Source organism: Ambystoma mexicanum, chromosome 11, assembly GCF_040938575.1.
Source record: "Ambystoma mexicanum isolate Mex_15411 chromosome 11, UKY_AmexF1_1, whole genome shotgun sequence".
Taxonomy (NCBI): domain Eukaryota; kingdom Metazoa; phylum Chordata; class Amphibia; order Caudata; family Ambystomatidae; genus Ambystoma; species Ambystoma mexicanum.
This window is the reverse complement of record NC_090934.1, coordinates 1,487,907,308-1,487,926,021: the sequence shown is the minus strand read 5'-3', so window position 1 is coordinate 1,487,926,021 and position 18,714 is coordinate 1,487,907,308.

Sequence of the window (18,714 nt, the reverse complement as noted above, 5' to 3'; positions counted from 1 at the left end):
TTGGTCGGGGGGGAACAAGAGGAGACTACAGGGGGGTCAGGTAGCGGTGACAAAATAACAACAAGGGGAATTCTTCAACGAAGGATGGGGGCATGTGGGGGAAAAAAGGGGTTAGATCCAAGACAGGGCGGCAAGGCGAATAGAGGGAACAGGGGGGAGGAAGCCAGTCCCAAGGAAAGGGGGGGGGCAAGGACCAAAAGCTGGGGGGACAGGAGACGGGGTACTGAAGAACAGGGCTGGGAAGTCTGCCTCTGGGGGGAAATGGAGCTAGGATATGGAGGGGCAGAAACGACAGGGAGGGTTTTTTTTGGCGGGACCCAAAAAACTGGGGACCTGGTGAGTCGAGGAGCAAGCTTGGGAAAGGAAGGAAGGAGAAGGGAGGGATAGGGTACCCGGAATAGATATTACGCTGGCAGGGGAGCACTGGGTCAGACTTCACAGGGAGGCCTTGGGGGAGAGGGACTGGGAAGTTCTTAGGGGCTCGGCAAGATGGAAGGGAGACATGGTGGGCAGCATTGATAGGATTGGGCTTCCAGTACAAGTAGCAATTGGGGGACGAAGGGGGGGACAGAGTAGAGTAGAAACGACTCAAAACAGACGGGCATCGCAAAGCGATGACAATATAGGCAGGCAGAAAGGTGTGGGCCGGCACCGGAGGGCGGTGTCGGCCTTAACAACGGATGTGGGATATGTGTAATGTTGGGGCACTTGTGGCGGTGCCGGTATAGGAACCTGAACACTAGCGAGGCACCGCGTGGCTGCCGGTTTTATCTAGACCCAGACCCAGGACACGGGGTAAGTGTCAGGGTAGGAGGGGGGGGGGGCAGGGCATTCCCAACAAAGACCTAGAGCAAAAGAGGGGGCATATGAAAAAACTTGGTCATGGGAAATCTACAAACGGCCGGGGGTAGAGAGAGGTTATTAGCAAGGGCCGGGCTCAACCTGAGGCGTCCACCGGACGAGGACGGTAAGGGAGAGGGGGGGAGGGCAAGGGATACCTAGGTTGCCGCACACAGATTAGTATACCTGTGGTGGTGAATTACGGATCGCCTGTAAGATAACTCTTTATGCAAAATAAAGCTGCTGAGGCATTTTAATCTTCCAACTTTACAAAGTGTCTGAGTTGTTTTTTCCAACATGTGATGTATGACATATGCCGGGTTGCATGAGGGGAGGAGAGGGGGGGAGTGAGGGGCCAGGGCATGGAGGAGGGGGGAGGACAAGGCACTGGGATGCCCATGCTATGGCGGGCGAACGCGCCAGCGAAGGTGGCATGGCAGGCGCCGCCCCTAAGTGGGGGTTGCCCAGCCTGCCTCCTCCCCCGACGACTCAAACAGGTCAGGGGGCGGGGATGGGGGGGAGGAACACATTAGCCCGCCCCCGGAAGCGGACGGGAGCGTGCGAAACGTGAGGGGCGGGGCAGGGAACCGAGGGAGAAGCAGGCCCCATAAAGGCACAGTCTTTTCTAGACACCATCACATTCTCCCTCGGTTTCCTGCCTCACCGGATTGTGGTTTTGTTTCCCACCCACCCTCCCAAAAAACAAAATGTTTTTAATGAATTGTCTTTTGTTTTACAGGTCACTCAGCGGAGTTACATTGCGATCCCTTTAACGAAGCACTGGCAGACCCCTAGTGGAATGATCAGCCAACAGATTAGATTTACGGCGCCCCAAGAGTAATAGGCTCGGGGGAGGCCCTGGGAAAAAGGGGAGGGACGTAGGGGACTTGGGAGCCAATTCCAAGCCCAAAATTGCGGGTGGGAGGGGCCGAATAACAAACTCACAAACAAGGCCATCAAGGGAAGTCGGTCGGGGGGGATCAAGAGGAGACTACGGGGGGGGTCAGGAAACGGTGACAAAATAACAGCAAGGGGAAGTCTTCACGGAAGGAGGGGGGCATGAGGGGGAGGGAGGTGGCTGATCCAAGACAGGGCGGCAAGGCGAATAGAGGGAACAGGGGGGAGGAAGCCAGTCCCAAGGAAAGGGGGGGCAAGGACCAAAAGCTGGGGTGGCAGGAGACGGGGTACGGAAGAACAGAGCTGGGAAGTCTGCCTCTGGGGGGAAATGGAGCTAGGATATGGAGGGGCAGAAACGACAGGGAGGGGGGGTTTTGGCAGGACCCAAAAAACTGGGAACCTGGTCAGTCGATGAGCAAGCTTGGGCATGGAAGGGAGGGATAGGGTACCCGGAAGAGATATTACGCTGGCAGGGAGGCACTGGGAGGCCTTGAGGGAGAGGGGCTAGGCAAGACGGAAGGGAGACATGGGGGGCAGCATCGATAGGATTGGGCTTCCAGTACAAGCGGCAATTGGGGGACGAAGGGGGGGACAGAGTAGAGTAGAAACGACTCAAAATAGACGGGCATCGCAAAGCGATGACCATATAGGCAGGCAGAAAGGTGTGGGCCGGCACCGGAGGGCGGTGTCGGCCTTAACAACGGATGTGGGAAATGTGTAATGTTGGGGCACTTGTGGCGGTGCCGGTATAGGAACCTGAACACTAGCGAGGCACCGCGTGGCTGCCGGTTTTATCTAGACCCAGACCCAGGACACGGGGTAAGTGTCAGGGTAGGAGGGGGGGGGCAGGGCATTCCCAACAAAGACCTAGAGCAAAAGAGGGGGCATATGAAAAAACTTGGTCATGGGAAATCTACAAACGGCCGGGGGTAGAGAGAGGTTATTAGCAAGGGCCGGGCTCAACCTGAGGCGTCCACCGGACGAGGACGGTAAGGGAGAGGGGGGGAGGGCAAGGGATACCTAGGTAGCCGCACACAGAGTAGTATACCTGTGGTGGTGAATTACGGATCGCCTGTAAAATAACTCCAAGACTTTATGCAAAATAAAGCTGCTGAGGCATTTTAATCTTCCAACTTTACAAAGTGTCTGAGTTGTTTTTTCCAACATGTGATGTATGACATATGTCGGGTTGGATGAGGGGAGGAGAGAAGGGGGAGTGAGGGGTCAGGGCATGGAGGAGGGGGGAGGACAAGGCACTGGGATGCCCACGCTAAGAGCTGAGCAAGACATCGACCGGCTAGCGCGGCAGGAACAGAAAGGAGCAGTATGCAGATTAACAGATCTGCGCAGCGCTGACAAGTACAGAAGCCCCAGCCGAGACAACAAAGTGGACTGGTGGCCTACAACAGAGAGGAAGGACACACCGAACACTCTGGGTTGCAAGACCCTGACACCGCGGGACCTATATTTGTGACATGTAGACATAATAGTGTGAGCCCGTAATTGCTTCGCTCCGCTCATTTCACTCGAGCGAGGAGAGTGAAAAGAATCAACACTTAAAGGGCCGCTGGCAGGCCGGGACACTGTGAGGACCTAGATAAAAGGTAACAAGACAAGACGAATGAACTTGTGCCATCGCAGATCACTTGATTTCGGTGACGACATTGAGCTACACAACAGAAACCTGTGGGACAATTCAAAGTAATTATATTGGATACTTCGTGCTAGCTACTTTTGCCGCCACAGCACTTTATTTCGATACTACGGATGTATGACGGAACAAGGAAAACTGTCACCGCATTTCCGCAGAAGATTGTAACACAGTTCATGAATGGTGCGCCATAGTAGTGAGACTGAGTTCCATTGGCGAAAAATCAAGATGGCGGTGGAGTGAGAACAATGGACTGCACCAACGGGCCCGGACAAGAAGAGCAGAGTGGCCATAATGCTCAAAGTGGTGAGCAGGACGTTGACCGGCTAGCGAGGCAGGAACGGAAAGGAACAGAATGCAGATCTGCACCGAGCTGACATGTACAAAACCCCAGACGAGATGAAGAAGCAGAATGGGGGCCTACAATGGGTAAGCAAGACACACTGAAAATTCTGGGTTGCACGACCCTTACACTGGAGCTCCTGACACTGCGGGACCTATATGTATAACTTGCGGACATAATAGTGTGAGCCTGTAATTGCCTAGCTCCGCTCATTCCTTTTGAGCAGGGAGAATGAAAATAATAAACACATAAGTGCCTGCTGGCAGGACGGAATACTGCGAGGACCTAAATATTCATTGATTGATTGATATTTTATTTCTATCGCGCTCGTACACAAGTGTTTCAGAGCACGACAAGACAAGGGAGGGGAACAGGGGAGAACAGAACAGCAACCTTACTAGGCCCAGTGACATTTAGAACGCGCAAGTGCATGGGAGAGGGGGGGGGTAGTGCATGGAAGGGGGGAGAAGTGGAAAGTGCGAAGCAGAGGAGAAACAGATAAATAACAATAAATAAATAATAAAGGCAACAAACAGTGGTAATGCAGCCAGCAATTTGCAAGTGCTAGGTTTAAGGCAGAAGACAGGGTAGGTCTGATAAGTGCAGGAAGAAAAAGGGGGGGGCTGTATGGGTACATATACAGACCCCAGTGCAAGGGGTGGCCCTGAGGCAGTGCGGGAGGGTGGCAGGGTGAGCAGGTACCTGGGCCTGAAGGACAGAGGGTGGCCAGGTGCACGGTGCCAAGAGAGAACAGATCAGCAGGAGAGAGGGGGAGCGAAGGCAGAAGAAAAGAGGAAGGGCTTGAGGTGCTTCCGGAACCGGAGATGGTTTTCCTCAAGTTTTAGAGTGGCAGGGAGGCTGTTCCAGAGGGAGGCCCCAGCCGAAGACAGAGATCTACCCCCAGCTCGTTTCTTCAAAAAACGACTGACCCTGAGGGAGTTGGAGGTAGAGGAGCGAAGAGCACGAGAGGGGAGGTATTTGCAGAGGGATAGCTGAAGGTATTTTGGACCCAGGCCCCAGAAATCCTTGTGGACAATGCAGAGGGTTTTGAATTTAATCCTTGCATCCACTGGGAGCCAGTGGAGAGATTTCAGAGCTGGAGAGATACGATCCTATGGCTTGAGGCCAAGGACAAATCTCGCAGTCCTGTTCTGGATTAGTTGCAGAGGGCGGAGAGTAGAGGCAGGTAGATTTTGAAAGAGGCTGTTACAATAGTCCAAGCTAGAGAGAACCAGAGCTTGGGATACCATGAGTTTCTGGGGGAAGGAGATGAAAGGCAGAGTACCTCTGAGGAGGTGCAGTCGGAAATGTGACTTTTTAGAGACCTCAAAGATGTGGGCGGAGAAGGAAGGGGTGGAGTCAAAGATGACCACGAGGTTCTTAGCCTCGCAAGTGGGGGTAGGAGGAGGGCCAAGGGAGGCCAGCCAGAGAGTGAGGGGAAAGGATGCTGAAGGTGTGCCGATGAGGAGGATCTCCGACTTGCTGGCATTCAGACAAAGATCATTGGCGGCACACCAATCTTGAATGGCAGTTAGGCAATCAGAGATAAGAGAGGGAGAGGAGGTGGCAGAGGGCAGCCTGAAAATGAGTTGAGTGACGTCAGTGTAGCACTGGAAATTTGAGAAGAAAGTGGCAATGCGGTGGGCGAGAGTTTCCAGGTATTGGTTGAAAAACCAGGGCGAGAGGTTAGACCCCTGGGGAACACCACAGGTAGAGAGGAAGAAAGATGAAAGGAAGGACCCAAGTTGGACCTGGGAGGGTCGATCTGAGAGGAAGGCCAGAGCCTGATCAGTGATACCCAGGTTTTCACAGAGACGGTTTAGCAGGATGGTATGGTTGACCGTGTCGAAGGCAGAAGAGAGATCGAGGAGGATGAGGACAGAGGGAATGTTAGAGTCAAGGTTGGAGAGCAGATCTTCACAGATGTTCAGGAGAGCAGTTTCCATGCTTCTGGCAGCTCTGAAGCCAGACTGGTGGTCATGGAGACAGTCAATGGAATTGGAATGAAGGTTAAGCTGAGAGATGGCTAACTTTTCCAGGAGTTTGCCAAGAAAGGGAGTAATGGAAATTGGATGATAGTTAGCTGGACAAGAAGGATCAGCTGTGGTTTCTTGAGAAGAGGATGCACAAAGGAGTGCTTCAGAGGGGAGGGGAAGGATCCCGAGGCAAAGGAGTGGTTGCAAAAATCAGCAAGGGCCAGAGCGAGGGTGTCAATGTGGTCCTTGATGGTTTTAGAGGAAAAGGGATGAACCGGTTTTGACAAGGCTTTCATAGATCGGACTTGTCTAGCGACCTCGTCAGGGGTGAAAAGAGGAAAGGATGAGAAGGATGGTGGGAGGGTGGATAAAGGAGCGTCAGCAAGCACAGATGGAGAGGGGAGAGTAGGGGTGTGGGTGGAGAGGGTGGACAGGATGTCCTGGTTTTTTTTAATGAAGTGAGTGGCAAGGGCATTGCAAAGAGCCTGGGAGGCAACAGGAGGGGTAAAGACTGCAGCAGGGTTGGCCAGCTCCTTGCAGATTTTAAAGAGTTCGGCCGAGTTGTTAGATGCCGCAGAGACACAAGCTTGAATGTGGACTCTCTTCTTGGTGAGGACAGAGAGTCGGTATTGCCTTTGTAGCAGGCGATAGGCCAGTTTGTCAGAGGATGAACAGGAAGTCCTCCATTTCCTCTCAGCTGCCCTACACTTACGTTTAAGTGTAGCTAGGTCAGAGTCATACCAGGAATTTCACTTGGCTTTGGACTTCAAATGGGTCCTCATGACAGGGGCAAGATCATCAAGGGTATCAGAAATTGAAGAATAGAGCAGAGACAGGGTTGTGTCAGGATTGGGGCAGCCAAAGGTAGAGGGGGGAGAGAAAGTGGCGGCAAAAGCCTCAACTGACACACGCTTCATGGGCCGGATGTCCGAGAAGGTAGGTGGCAGTGTTGGGGTAGGCTTGGCTTGGGGGGAAGAGAGGGAGAGATGAGATGAGAGGAGGGCGTGATCGCTCCAGGAGAGAGGAGTGGTCAGAGGGATGGAGAGGGGGAGGTCAGAGGAGATCAAGATATCGAGTGTGTGCCCTGCAGAGTGAGTCGGGCCAGAGAGGAGGATGGGCAGGGAGAGGGAGTCACAGAGGTCACACAACAGTACACAGGAGGAGCAAGGAGTGTCTAAATGTATATTTAGGTCACCAAGGAGGAGGAGTTGAGTGGTAGTGTCCAGGAGGGAGGAGGAGAGGTCTGCCCACTCGGAAAGAAATGAGGTGATTTGACCAGGAGGCCGGTAGATGGTAACCACAGTAAGAGAATGGGTAGGCGAGAGAGAAAGCCCACAGACAAGGCATTCAAAAGAGGAGTAGATCTGAGTGGGAATGATAGAGGCAGGAATCGACTCAGGAAAGATCAGGGCTACCGCCCCACCGGACCAGGAGGATCTGGGTGCTGAGAGGATCTTGTAGCCATCAGGGAGGAGAGTGTCAAATCTCGGGACAGAGCTGGCCGTGAACCATGTCTCAGTAAGACCAAGGACATCAAGGTCTAGTTCTTCAAGTAGGTGGCAGATGTCAGAGGAGTGTTTGATGGCAGAGCGAGAGTTGAGAGTGGCAATATGAAGAAGGTTGCCAGCCTTAAAGACCTTCCGGGGAGGGGTACAGATCAGAGGTACGCCCTGCGGAGAAGAAAGAGCCGTAGGCGGGGCAGAGGAGGAAGAGAGAGAGGGCAAGGTAGCCAAGGGGGGAGAGGAGGGGACAGCAGTAGATGAGAGGAAATTGATGAGGCGAGGGAAGCGCCTATCAAAGAGGAGGAGATTGGCCTGAGGGCCTTGGACCATGACAGTGCCATTTAGGTAGACATTAATGATGACTTTAGAGGAGTCGAAGGAAGCCATCAGAACTTCCCAGCGAGTGCCACCATTAATGGGAGAGGAGGAGATAGGGCAGAGCACAGTGCCCATATGAGGAGTCCATAGATCTGGTGAAGGAATGACAAAGAGGATGTCGGGAAGGGTCTGTCTGGCAGAAGCATTGGAGTAGGTGTCGGCAATAGGAAGACCAGGGTTAGAAGCCAAGATATCCTTTTTGAACTTCTTCCTACCAGACATACTGAGAAGGGAAGGATAGTGTTGTAATAGGTTCTACATGTGGCGCGTGTGGAATGTTGTTCCGTGTTCAGGAACCAACATTCCACATGGGCCAGTTGGATTTCTGCTGTCTCCGGTGGCGGTGCCTGCTCCGGGGGTCCAGTGAATAAAGAAGTTATACACTTACCTTGTGTCAACTTACTTCACTGGCGACGAGGATGGACCCCCATCCCCACGCGTGCGGGTGTTAGAGTTCTGGCAGCCGCAATCCTGGTAGCAGCAGCAGCATGGAAACGCTTCGGAGCCTGATCGGGTCAGCGATCATCCGAGGCCCGGGACCGCGCCAGTCCTCCAGGTCCGTGTGGTGTGCTGCCCCCAGGAAGGGGGTGGGGGCAGCAGCTCTGTGCGGCGCAAACCTTTCCTGCCGTGTTGTACGAGTAGACCGCTGCAACCCGCCAGGTCTGTGTGGGCGGGCAGCCCCTGGGAAGGGGTGGACGCACTTGGACTGCGGCCACAGACGCGACCATTGCTACCGCAGGGTGCATCTGCCCTTGCTACAAGTGGTCCGCAGGTGTGGCAGCAGGCTGTCTCTGGGAGCGCTATTGGTTCCGGAGGCCCCAGTGACTTGTAGGGCAATCCCGGCGGCGTGGCCGGCGGAGGCCCGGAAGGAAGCCTTTATAAAGTTTATTCGTCTCGGCACAGTGCAGCGGACGGGACCAGGGGAGGTCCCACTGACGCGTAGTGTGGCCCTAGGGGGCGTGGCTGATGGAGGCTTGAGGGGAAGCCTTTGAACGTTGCCCACGCCTCTGCATGACAGTGGGTGGGGCCGGCATCAACGTTTGGACGTGGACTCATTCCTCCCTATGGGAGAGGGTGTCAGTGGCAAACGTTGCTTTAACTCTGGTGTCTCGGTTCTTGTGTGAACGAACTTGACACACATGGTTGATTGTTCTTGGGTGAGCCATGCACGACCTCGGGTGCAATCCATATTCCAGCAGGTGAGCGGATTTGTGTTTGCTGCAAAGTGACAGCTGCTGAACAAGAGAGGGTGCACATTGTGTAATTGTGCACTGCTATTGACCTCGTGAATTCTGTGCCATAAACATGCTGCATACGGCAGCCAGGCCCCCACCTGCCTTCTTGCCGACTCCAGGTGAGCCGACCGCTCCTTGGAACCAGTGGGTTGACTCGTTTAAGGTGTATTTGAGGGCGGCTGGTGGTGCCAAGTTCAATGATGATGAGAAGGAGGCAGCCTTGCTGAACTGCATTGACACTGAAGGATTAAGGGTATTCCGACACTTGCCTGGTGAGGATGTGACAGTTCCTGGCAGCGGGGAAGGAGAAAGAATAGTGAGTGCGTATGAGACTGCGTTAAGAAAGCTGGAAGTTTGCTTTGGAAAAAGGATTCATGTGATACTGGAGCGATACAAGTTTTTTTCCGGGGCACAAGGTTCAGGGGAGTGTATTGATGCTTATGTGACTGCATTACGTGCTCTAATGGCTACTTGTAGGTTTTTGGGGAACTTGGATGAATACATTAGAGACCAAATAATTATGAAAACTAGCAACCAGAAGATTAGGGAAAGACTCTGGATAGAAAGTGATCCGTCATTGGAAAAAGTGCTGGGGATTGCCAGAGCGATTGAAGCCTCCAGGACAAGTGTGCAAATTGTCACTGAAGGAGAGAATTCCAGGGATGGAGTTCAAGCTGTTTTGCCTCGGAATAGGGGTGGGGGAGTGGAAAATAAAAAAAGTGGGGAGAAGAATGGTAATCAAAGGGGAAGATGGCCTAAGGGGAAAGAATTTTGCAAGAAATGTGGTTGGTCAAGCCATTCTTCTGACTCGATGGTGTGCCCTGCGGGTAGCGTAGAATGTAGAAGCGCAAGCGCTTTGGACATTATGCCCGCATGTGTAAATTTAATGTGGTGGCCAATGTGGCATCTGAAGAGTGTGCTTTACTGCGAGAAGTTCCATCTGTCAACAAGCCCGAGCAAGCTGTGATTCTGCATGTTGAGGGGATGGCTGGCAAGGGCCCGTGGGTTTCTGTGCTGGTGGATGATCGTCCTTTGGAAATGTTGGTTGACTCTGGGTCACCATATACTTTGGTGGCTCCAGAGGTGTATGTGGAGAAACTGGGTAAAGAGATTTCGACTTTGCACGCGTCTGATATCAGCCCCACTGCCTACGGACAGAATCCCATTGAAGTTCTGGGTTATGATTGGTCCATTTTCAAATTCAAGGGCCGACAGGCCACTGGCAAATTATATGTGGCGCGCAGGGGTACGAGTATCTTGGTTTGGAATGAACAAGTGGCTTTGGGCATAGAGATACGCCCGGGGAAGGAGGTTCCTGTACTTGGCATTATGGACATGGGGGAGGAATGCAGTCATTTGACAGCTGATTCGCTCAAGGCAGAGTTCCCTGAAGTGTTTTCCAATGCCTTGGGTAAACTCAAAGGGTTCTCTCATCGCATTATTTTGAAGAGGGGTGCTGTACCCATAGTGCACAGAGTGAGGGGTGTTCCAGTTTCGGCAAGGGAGGGCTTAAAAGGGTAGTTGAACAAACTGGAGAATGCAGGGATCATTGAACCCATTGAGTCTTCGGAGTGGTTATTTCCAGCAGTTTTGGTTAGAAAGGTGGATGGGAATATCAGGATGTGTGTGGACCTCCGAGAATTGAATTAAAGTATTTGGGTTGATCGCCATCCATTGCCAAATATTAACAAACTGCTGTTGACCCTGGGTAGGGCTATGTGTTTTTCCAGGTTTGACTTGTCAGCAGCATACCACCAGATTGATTTGCACGTTGATTCCAGAACGCTTACTTCATTCGTGACTCCTTTTGGGGCGTATCGCTTTTGTCGCATGCCGTTTGGGCTGGCATCGGCATCAGCTGTGTTTCAACGTTTGATGCAAGAGCTGTTTGGTGGTTTGCCCGGGGTGTGTTACTTTCAAGATGACATTTTGGTGTGGGGTGGTTGTAGGGAGGAGCAAGATGTCAGGGTTCGGGGTGTGATGAAAATTTTGAAGGAAAAAGGTCTTACTGTGAAATTGTCAAAGTGTCAGGTTGGGGTGGATAAAGTGACATATCTAGGTCACACTCTTAGTGCGGAAGATGTCAGTCCAAAGGTTGGATTGGTTCAGGTGATAAAAGATGCCCTGGTTCCCATCAACAAGGATCAGTTGCTGGCATTTCTAGGTTTAGCGGAATATTACGTTAAATTCATACCTAATTATTCTGAGAAGACTGTGGCCATGAGGGCTTTGATGAAGAAATACGCCAGGTTTGTGTGGTCTCATAAATGTGGTGAGGAGTTCGATGCAGTGAAGAGTGATGTGGAGAATGTCCCATGTTTAAGGTCTTTTGATCCTAAATGCAAAACCATGCTTACCGTGGATGCCAGCGAGGTAGGTTTAGGGGCGGTTTTGAAGCAAAGGTGTGAAGGGGAGCGGAACCCTGTGGCATTTGCGTCCAGGACGTTGAAAGAAGATGAAAGTAGATTCTCTGTGATAGAGACGGAGGCTTTGGCTGTGGCTTGGGTCTCAAAACATTTCAGAACGTTCCTGTGGGGCATCCCATATGTTGTAAGGACAGACCATAAGCCTTTGGTACAGGTGTTTTCCACTTGGGTGTTGTGGCCGTATCTCTAAGCATAGCCAGGTGGTCTGTCGAGCTGCAAGAATACAACTTCACTATGCAATATGTTCCGGGGAAACAGAATGTTGTAGCGGACTGTCTGTCCTGTTTGTCTGCGTGTGAGCGTGCTGGGTGCTATGAAGATGAGGTTAAGAAGGAGCTTGAGTTGCAGGAGTATCAGGTTGCTTGTATTGTTCCTGCTGTTGATAAGTCTGTTTGGGACACAGAAAGCGACGCTGATGAAAAATTTAGATGGATCAAAGAAGGTCTCAGCAAGGGTTGGGAGGCGGTTAAGAATAGAGCGGAAGGCAGAGGTTATGCCCAAGTGCTAGATGAGTTAGCCGAAGGCCCATGGGGTATATCTAGAGGAGCTAAGCTGGTGCCACTGGTCAGTTTAAGAGATAGAATTGTGGAATTGGCCCATGTGGGACATCTAGGCCGTTCTTTGACCAAGAGGAGATTGCGGGAGGAGTATTGGTGGCCCTCCATGGATCGTGATGTTGAGGCAGTGGTGAAGGAGTGTCATGCATGTGCCACCAGTGATAAGAGCAAGGTGGTACATCCCCAGCCAGTACATCCTGTCGAAATTCCTAGGGAGGTCTGGTCTAAGGTGGCTTTAGATATCATGGGTCCCTTTGAGTGTTTGCAGCCAGAGTGCAGGTTTTTGTTAGTTCTGGTAGATTACACATCCAGGTGGATTGAGGTGGCGGCATTTGGGAGAGTTATCACCGATTGTGTCATTGCTTTCTTAAAAAAGGTTTTTGACAGGGAAGGGATACCGGCTAGTTTGGTCACTGATAATGGCGTGCAGTTTACCTCTAGGGCCATGAAGGAATTTCTGGGACAGTGTGGGGTAGAGCACCATCGCACGGCTTTGTATAATCCTAATGCTAATGGCCTGGTGGAAAGGGCGAATGGCACCATCAAGGGTGCCATACAATTGGCTCTGGCTAATGGACTGGATTGGCAGAAGGTTGTTTCTGAGTATTTGGCAGCATATCGTAGAACCCCGTCGGTTTCCACGGCAAGGTCACCCTTTGAACTCATGAGGGGAAGAAAACCTGGCACCACTCTCAGAACATTGGCGTTGGGGGGTGGCGGTCCATGTGAGTTGGACCTGGAAAATATTCATCGCAAGGTTTTGGCATGCCAGGAGGCTGTGAGATCCTCTCAAGGGAATAGGAAGGAGTTGAAAGTGGTGGTAGGTGACATGGTGTGCATAAAAAAATCCCAGATTTGTTCAGAAAGGTGGGAGCGCATTTTTATCTGCCAGGAGGGTGGTCAAAGTTGGCAAGGGTCATGTACGGTTGGAAGATGGCTTGACCTGGAGCAACAGACGGGTACTAGTCTCTGGTGGGAGATAGGATGATGACAAGGAAGTTGAGTAAGGTGATGTGTTTGATTTTGATCCTGTGAGAGTAGATGATGATGGGGTCAGAGAACTTGGCAGAGGTGTGAGTGAGGTAACTGTGGACCAGGATGTGGATTGTCAGTATCCACTGGAGGGAGAGTGTGTTGATGTGGGAGGTCCAATTAAACATTGTGGACCTCCTGTAAAACGTAAAGACTATGGGCCTCATTACGACCCTGGCGCTAATGGGTTAACGGTGCCGTAAAAGGCTGCGGCGCTGTTAACCCATTAGCGCCTAATTACGAGGTCCCTTTACGGGACCCAACCTTAACGGCTGATCTAGACCAGCCGTTAAAGTAGGGACCCGCAAAGGGACCTTCGCGGTAAGTATGGTACGGCAATTTGAGGTACCGTACTTAGCGCCTTCCCCATTCCCATTATGCCCTATGGGGAAAAAATGGGAATGGGGAAGGGCCATGGGGAAATGGGGAAATACCGCCCCGCCAACCTTGGAATGGGGCGGTATTTCCCCATTTCACCATGGCGGACACGTTACGATACCGGCACCAACCATGGTGCTAATAGCGCCAAGGTTTAGCGCCGGTATCGTAATGAGGGCCTATGTGTGTTAGTGCGTTTCTTGATTTATGTTATTCATTTGTCAGGTGTTGCCAGGGCAACACCCTTTAATTATCAACAGCTTATTTCTATTGGTGATTCCAATGCTGTGCTGCTTTTACTTTTATGCTCATTGCATTTCGCTTTCACATTGCATTTGGTTTTATTTGCATTGTTATTAATATCCTACTTTGCATCAAAATGTTATTTCTTTTCTTTGCATTATTGTGTAAGGGAAGAGGATATGTTGTAATAGGTTCTACATGTGGCGCGTGTGGAATGTTGTTCCATGTTCAGCTATCAACATTCCACGCGGGCCAGTTGGATTTCTGCTGTCTCCGGTGGCGGTGCCTGCTCCGGGGTTCCAGTGAATAAAGAAGTTATACACTTACCTTGTGTCAACTTACTTCAGATAGTCAATGGAGAAGCAGTTGGAAAAGATAGGAGAAACAGAAAGCGCCATTGGGGTGGAAGTGAGGAGAGGATGGAGATACTGGGGGGGCTAAGGCAGGTAGGTGTGGGACAAAAGAGAGTGGTGAGGTCACTGGGCTGGTAAGTTACAGAGAAGAAACAGTATACAACCAAAATACAGAGCATTTCGCAGTGGGCAGCAAGATTTGACTTTTTAGGGCAAAGCAAAAACAGCAAGATTTGACTTTTTCAGTCTTGAAATCGGATGTTAGCAAAGGGTTTAGGAAGCACTGCGCAGCAGGATGACAACATGGGAGTAACAAGCAGAAAGAACAGTGATAGTCAAAGGCAGTAGAAGTGAGTCCATACAGAGGGAACTAACCCATAGTTCTGGAGGTGGCAAAGTCAAGGCAGTCCGGATTTCTTAGAGGAGTGAGGTGGCAGCATCATTCCTTCCTCCTGTGTCATCCCTGCCAAACCAGAGAAGAAACAGTATACAACCAAAATACATACAAGGTAACAAGACGAGAGGAGTGAACTTGTTCCATCGCAGATCACTCGATTTTGGTTACGACATTGGGCTACACAGCAGAACCCTGCGTGACAATCCAAGTAATTATATTGGATACTTTTTATGGGCTACTGCTGCAGACACGGAAGGAGCGTATGAACCGGGCTGGCCGCAAAGAGGAAATTGACGAACATTAAGAAACTGCAGATTCTTATACACACTGGAAGCACTATCAGTGTACAACACTATAAGAAACAGACACAGGAAAAGACAACCACACATGGAGGAATATACTGCATACCCCTAAGAACAAATTGATATAAGGCTGCTATAATGCGCACGTATAAAGTGCAGGGGTGCCCTCACACCAACGAACGCTGCAACTAAAACATAGAAGAGGTATGGTGGCTCGGCCCAGCAAGTACGCAGGCCCAATACAGCACAATGGAGGAGCAGATGATGCCCTAGAGCTGGCCGGCATGGTTTGGCAGGGATGAGACAGGAGGAAGGAATGCTACGAATTGGCAGATGATATGGAAGCGGATGAGCTCAGACGGTTCAGTACAACGGAAGGAAGAGACTGTACACCTGACACAGCCATAAATCACAATCGTACTAATCCAGCTGCAGATGCCACGCAACATGCTGTGGCAACACTAAGACTCCAGAAAGGGAGACGACAAGAGCCAAAGCAGTATCCGGAGTGCTCCTAACACCTGGGAGAGACCTTCTGCAACCAGTCCATCAGGTGAGAGGTACTATACCTGTAAAGGGGCATCTGAGGGAGTGGAGCTGAGCATGGACCCTGTAATAGAGCCGCAGACCCTGGAAAGAGACACAGAAGGCAAGCACAGTATGAGGGACATTGGCCTCCCCGGAGCAGGGTAGCTCCAACCAGGCAAGGGTACATATTTACAGCTGCCAGCATTGAGACACGGAGTGCAAGCAGACATTGGCACCGAACACAGCATAGGGGTATCAGCGGTGGTGTCCTAGAATCAATGGCAAATACTAGTATAGAACTGCGAGGGCTTCTGGGGGAGTATGAGTGATGGAGCAAGTTAAAGGACAGAGCAGAATGGAACACTGCCAACAGACTCTGGAGATATACACCGAAGTGCCAGCAGACGTGAAGGCGATTGGAGGGGCGCTGGTGCGATAAAACAATAGGGCAGACCCTGCTATACTTTGACCTATATGGGGACGCCGTAGTGGGAAACAGGCTTAGCGATGGGTCCAAACCCCGATACAACACTAATAACAACAGGCTGTGTGGAACAACAGTACACGAATCCCACAACACAATACAACAGCGAACAATTACTGCCACCATGTTGATCCTAGTAGAGAAGAACGCGGCAGAACAAGTGAATGCAACAATGACATCCAAGGCAAACAAGGGCAAAGGGAAACAGTCATCGATTGACTCATTCGCCAAACCCGCACAAATGTCAGACAGTGCGAGATCGACAATGCTAAAGGCTCGAGGAGAGGAGGCTCCTGAGCGAAGTGACCAACAGATTCTGGACGCCATAGTGCAGCTGAAATCTGCATTGGAATTTAAAATCGAGGCCAGCAGCATCAATGTGAACCTCTTGAGAAAGGATGTCAGAGAATTAACGGAATACACAGGAGTGCTAGAGAAGGAGGTGAAAGCTAACACAAGCAGTTGCAATGAAAACTTCCAGGAAGTCTCTATTCTGCGAGAATAGGTGTGGAATCTTGAAAATAGGGCAGAAGAGGCGGAAGGTCGGGCACAGAGGAACAATGTACAGCTTGTTGGGCTACTGGAAGGCGAGGAAGGCTCAAACCCGACAGACTTCATTGAAAACATGCTCCTGCTAGAAATAGGAGCTGAGACGCTCACCCAGGGGTTCACTGTTGAGAGAGAGCACAGGGCCCTGACAAGGAAGCTGCCACCCGGCGCCCCGCCCCGGCTGATAATAGCCAAGACAAGGAGAGAATCCTGGAACACTTTCGGAAAGGAGGAACAATCAGCTGAGCATCAGCGACAATCACGGCATATCCTGACTATACTTTCCTGGTCCAAAAACAAAGAATGAGCCATGTTGCAGTCAAGAGGCGATTGTGCACAGCTAACCTCAAATATATGCTGTTGTACTCAGCAAAGATGAGGATCCTATATAAAGATCGTGCTGTCTTTTTCGAGACTCCTGAGGATGTAGACAAATGGATGGACACAGTGAACATGCCAACGGAGAAGGAAGACCAGGCGGGAGGCGGAAGTGATAAGTGAATTTAAGTTGGTTAAAAAAGTACTCTTGAACAGCACAAGGGCCATTACGTAATGATCAGACATTGACATTTAAATAGAAGGGCAAATACCACTCTTACTGTTAGCTAAATGCAGGAATCACTGGTGCAGCTCTGACGAGAGGCACCTGGAAGCACACTATCACCCACATTAGTTTAGATTAGTTGGGATACTATTAGCGTAGTATCCTCCTCCTGCTGCACTCCGAATACCGGCACTAAGCCGGGATAGGAGCAAGCTGCAGGGATGCCTGAGACTCAGATTTGAAGCTGGGCACGAGTTGGGAACTGGGGTGGGTGGGGAGTTGAGGGAGTTAGAGGGAAGTTGGCCTACAGACACGCACGGGGAAAGAAGGGTGAATGTAATAAGGAGGAAATGAGAGCGGGAACTGATAGAGAGAATGGGTAAACTCAAAATAACAACCTGGAATGTTAGAGGCCTGAACAGCTATATTAAAAGGAACCGGGTTATGACATATTTGACAAGCCAAAAAATAGACCTAGCTCTCCTACAGGAAACACACCTAACTAAGGATAGACAAGATACATTGGCACAGAAATCGAGGGGACCTTCCGAGACGGTAGGATGGTAATACTCCGGGGAATGGTGGAAAATAAAGAAGTGTGTGTTATCTATATGTATGCCCCGAATCAGGACACGACAGCCTACTTCAGATCTTTGTATCCTAAGATTAGCCCATACGGAGATTGCGCACCGATATGGGGGGTGGGGGGATTTTAATTGTATGGTGGACCTGATGAAGGATAGATCACCTATCCAACCCCCTCAGCTAAAGACCTAAATACATTACTGTGTACATTTAAGTTAGTTGATGTATGGAGTACTATGCACCTGCAGGACCATGTATACTCTCACTACACCGCCCGACAAATTTGTATACAAGGTTACACTATGTGTTTGTGGGGGAGGAAACGCTGGGGGAAGTCACACAGGCTGAATATAAAGCAAAGGTCCTTTCAGACCATGCCCCTCTGGTTGTTACATGGCAGATCCCCCCCCCCAAGCCAGAATCCCGACATGGAGACTTAGGGCCGAGGCACTGAGAGATACAGGGTTCCAAGAACATCTGAGGGAAGAGGTGAAAGAGTATTTTACGCACAACACAGGCAGCGTCACATCTGCAGGCATATTGTGGGAGGCCTTCAATGAGAGGGGCGGCCATTGCAAAACCGAAAGGAATGCAAGATGTGATTGTACAGGACTTGCAAAAAACGGAAAGTAGGATGGAAATTATAAAGCAGATAGGAAGCAGGTCCAAACAAGAGGCCCAGGAGGTGTCCTGCCTGCAACAGGAATGGAGGGAACACTGGAACAGGTTAAGCAAACTAAACTACAGAAAATACATTGAGAGACAACAAGCAGAGGGGGATAAACTGGGTCGCTTTCTAGCCTGGTTGTATAAGAGTGAAACCAAACGGGAGACAATTAGAGCAGTGCAGGGTAAGGAAGTGGAGCTGAAGAAGACACAAGAGGAAGTTAACAAGTGTTTTTATAAATATTATAAACATATGTACAGGCAAACCTCGAAGAGTGATATGTCCGAGATACACGAAGCATTGACCTAGATCTGTCTCACCAAACTAAATACAGAGGACAGGGGCAGCCTAGAGATACCATCACGATAGAGTAACTAGAGTATTCGATAGATGAACTACCGACCGGTAAAGTCCCAGGCGCAGATGGGCTTCCAAGTGAATTTTACAAAGAATATAAGACAGAAATCCTCACCCCACTACTAGAAATGCTAAACGAAGCCCTAGACATGGGCAAATTACCCTGGTCCGTGAGTGGGTCGGTAATTGTACCCCCTCTCAAACCAAATAAGGCAGATACCGACTGTGGCTCATACAGACCCCTCTCGTTATTGAACCAAGATGGGAAGATCTTCACAGCAGTCTAGGCGCATAGACTCAAACCGGTTATAGCTAAGCTTATACATACAGATCAGATGGGATATGTGCCACATATAAATATTACCAATAACCTGAGAAGATTGCACAATATTATTGATTACACCCAAGGAGGAACAAAGGAAGTGGCAGTGGCGTTACTTGATGCAGTGAAGGCATTTGACTCAGTCAGATGGCCTTGGCTGCTTGCGGT